A 4373-nucleotide genomic window follows, 5' to 3' on the forward strand; every position below is an offset into this window, starting at 1 on the left:
TTCCTTGTCAGTTTCATGGCCTGTTTTTATTCTGGATTGTAAATTGCAGAGAATTTTCAGGTTTCTATGAAGTCTAGAATTATTCTGATGTGCTTCCTCTGATTAACATATTCTTTATATTGTCACTAAGTTACTTATGTTTTCTTTTGTGTTTAAAACTTAAAGAAATAAAAATATGTTTCAGACATGGCAGTATTTCTATAAATATCCTGGTCCTGGTCAGATAAATCCAAAAACACTACCAGATGAGTGAGAATAAATTGCAGAGATCCTGGCTGATGCTTTTGCATCATTGCTGGACAATCGATGAGTTCCCGGAGGACTGGAGGGTCGCGAATGATGTGCTCTTATTCCAGAAGGGCTACAAAGAAAAACCTGGGACCTACAGTAGTAGTAGGTAAATTACTTTAGAGGATTCTGAGAATAAGGTATACATGCATTTGGAAAGAATGGGTTTGATTAGGAGCAGTCAGCACGGCTTTGTGCAAGGGAGATCGTGATTTACAAATTTGGTAGAGTTCTTTGATGAACTGTTCAGCAACGTTAACGGAGGAACGGTGGTATACGTGGTCTGTATGGATTTCAGTCAGCTCTTTGATGAGGTTCTATACAGTCGGCTTCTATGGAAAGTTAGATTGCATGGAACTGAGGGGGAGTTGGCGAATTGGATACACATCAATCTCGACGCTGCGCTCCAGCATCTGCAGTACTAACTTTCGCTTGGATACAAAATGGGTTTGATGGTAGGAAGCAGAGTGTATTCGTACAAAGATGCTTGTCGGTCTGGAGGCCTGCGACTCGTGGAGTTACTCAAAGGTCGGTGCTGCGAACATTACTGTTGTTCATCTATGTCAAAGGTTTGGAAGAGAATGTACAAGGCATGATTAGTAAGTTTGCAAATGACACTGCAACAGGTGGTAAGGTGGACAGTAAGGAAAATTATTAGAAATTGCAGCAGGACTGTGTTCAGCTCCACAAGTGGACAAAGGAATGGCAAGTGGAGTTTAATGTGGATACATGTGAGCGCTTGCCTTTGGGTGGTCAAATCAAGGTCGGAGTTTCATGGTGAATGTTAGGGACTGAAGGGTTGTAGTGGGACATAGGGATTTTGGAGCACGATTCTGGGAAAGAGGAATCACAGGTTGATAGGGCAATGATGAAGAGTTTTGGATCACTGGCCTTCATCAGTCATGGAACTGAATATTGCATTTGGGAAGTTATGCTGTAGTCTTACAGGATGCTACTGAAGCGGCACTTGTAGTGTTATGGTCAATTTTTATCACTTTAATAAGATTACAGGAAGGATCTTATTAAACTGTTAAGAGGGCGGGGAAAAATTACGAAGTTCTTGCCAAGGACTGAACGGTCTGAGGAATAAGGAGAGGTTGGACAAGATAGGACTTTTACTTTAGAGATTCTATGACTGAGGGGGATCTTTTTGAAATGCTTAAGGTCATCACAAGCATGGGTGGGTAAATACACTAAGTTTTCCTTCCCAGTATTGTGCAATCACAGACAAGAGGGAAAGGGGGGAAGAATTAAAGGGAACCTCAGGAGCAAATCTTTGACACACAGGCTGGTAGGCATATGCAATGAGCAGCTGGCAGAAGTGGTTCGCTGTGTACATTATCAACATTTAAAATGCATTTGGAGAAATACATGGAAGGAAAGTTATCGACAGATATAGGGAAATGGCATTGAAATTAGTTGAGTGTGGATTGACACTTTGGTCGGAATGGACAGCTTTGTGCTGAAGGGCCTGTCTCCATGCTACAGGACTGTATGACTGTCTGACTCTTAACAAGCATTGCTTGTCTACTACTCAATTTTATATTGTAATTTCCCAATTCACCGGAGCTAACGACCCTTATCCTTTGGCTTCCATGATGTTTGAATATAATATTCAAGATTTCGATGGTGTATGCAGACGCTGTGCAAAAATTAACATATTAATGTCACTATTCCTCAATTTTTTTTCAGAGCTAGGTTAGAGATCAGTCCTTCTGACCAAACAATTCACATCCAATATAACCTTTTCTGTAGCTTTGGTCACAGCACACTCTTCAACAAACCCCATACACACTGAATAACAGCATTAGCAGTCCCTTAGTTAAGGCAGTTCAGACGCAATTTGTGACCATTCCATATAATTTCAGCACCCACAATACTTCCATAACTAATTTCCAGGACATATAATGCACGGATGTTCTGTTACAGTTTGATTTTGGATATTTAACAAGACTCATTTTCCACCACTCTCATTCCTCTATGCACATTATCTCTCTCTCTATCTACCTGTTTATGTATCTATCTATCTCTCCCTCCCAACCCTCACTGCATTCCCCATGCCAATAACTCTGAATGGCCACAACATTGTCTCCTGACAACTTCTGGAAACCTCACTACCCCCGCCCACCAACTGCACCAACACTAACAACAGGACGAACCACTCCCACGTTCACTCCGTCCCTCACTTTCGCTTTTATTAGGACAGAAAGCGCCAGGCCGCGTGGTGGAGAGACCGATATCCATTCCCTCAGCCACTCCTCCTCTGCCATGTTGGGAGAACCCTGGAATGAGCCGGAGTGGACCGAGACAACTCGTGAGGAGATTCTGAAAAATCCATGTCTCACTCACCGAGTAGGGACCAATGTTCCATGAACGGTAATTTTCACCTTAATCCCACTGTCAGTTCCATCGTCAGTTTCCACTGCCAACAGAGCAGGTACATCCTTGCACAGATATGCAGACACAGAAGTGCACAGAATCAATGGGGGAAGATCACCAATGTACTAACACGCACAATGCAAGCAAGGTGGTTGGCATACACACAAACAGAAGTACACAAAGACATCTGCAATCACACAGAAATAGACATAAATACAGGTAGTAACAAACAGGCTAGTGCACAGACTGACAGATGTAGCCACACATATACACAGACAACAGGCACAAGGACACATAAACATATGCACACAACAATTGACCAGCAAATGACAGTAGGAAAATGACATAGAGACAGAAAAGTGCTGTTGTGACAACAATCCGATCAGGTAGGTTCTTCGTGCCTGGTAGAACAGTGCCAAAGTGTCTACTGACCCGTTCCTGCTCCTCGGTCCTATGTTCCTATGTTCCATTCAGCCCTTCAAACCTCCTCCACTGGAGCCGATGGAGGACATTTGCTCCAAATATCTAGTCTACAGTAACAAAAGGTTGCCACTGTTTGGTGTTAATTTAAAAACGTTATTTGGAAATCCAGTCTGGGCACGAAATAAACTTCCCATCTTTCTTTGAAGTGCTTCTCCTCTCACAACTTGGACTTCACATGTTGCTGATGGTGTACACCGTAATCATGGTGTAGATCCAGACTCACCGTGAATATGGTCCCCGTACTTCAGCCAGAGATGGGTCACAAAACACTATCCTTGCTCTGACTGCAACATTCAGTAACAGAAAGTTCAGGAAAATGAGCACGATTACCCTTCCAATTACAGAATACAGGACACAAGAAACAGGAGTATGTAATTCAGAGAGTCAAGCCTGCCTTCGCCATTGTATAATTTTATGGCTGAACTGTTGTTGGCATCGACTCCTCTTTAATGCTAATTCTTCACATCCCTCATCTCTATGACAGGTCAAAAGCCCATATACATCCTCCTTACATTCTTTCAGTGATCTAGCTCCCCCAACTCTCTATACTAGAAAATTCCTGACATGCGTTATGCACAGAGAAGAAAACATTCCCTACACATAAACCATCACCTATTGATATAAAAAATATAGTTGCACAGAGGGGCTCAGACAGAAGGGAATGTCGTTGATATCAAAGCAATATTTGACTGACGATGTAATCAGAACCGCCAACATATTTGAGCTTAATGGGAATCACGTGCAACTTCCCCACTGGTTGGGGTCTTTCAGACCACAAATAAAGATGTTTATGGTCGGTGGCTGACAATCCTCTCAGTCTCGTGACTTCTCGACAGGAGATCCTCAAAGTAGCTTCCTCGGAACAAACATCTTCAGCTGTTTCAATAATGTGTCCACGACACCACTGACCCCCAGCCTACCCCATCACGCACATCATACGATCGGAAGTGGGAATGTTCACTGAAGTTTACACAATGGTCAAACCAACTAACCCCCTCCACTTCAGCTCCACAAGCAGTCTGTGTCCATTTTCAGCAAGACGAGGACAACATTCTGGCTTATACTGCTGAAGTGTCTGTAATATTCATGTCACAGCACTGCCAAAGACGCCACATTTCCAAGTTTAAAAGAGGAGCTCATTCACCATCTCAACTTGGTTGAACATGGATATGATCAAGCCATTCTGCAGTTCGATGCTAATGAATAAGAAAAGGCAAGCCCAT

The sequence above is a fragment of the Chiloscyllium punctatum genome, chromosome 43, assembly GCF_047496795.1.
Source record: "Chiloscyllium punctatum isolate Juve2018m chromosome 43, sChiPun1.3, whole genome shotgun sequence".
In the NCBI taxonomy this organism is placed as follows: Eukaryota; Metazoa; Chordata; class Chondrichthyes; order Orectolobiformes; family Hemiscylliidae; genus Chiloscyllium; species Chiloscyllium punctatum.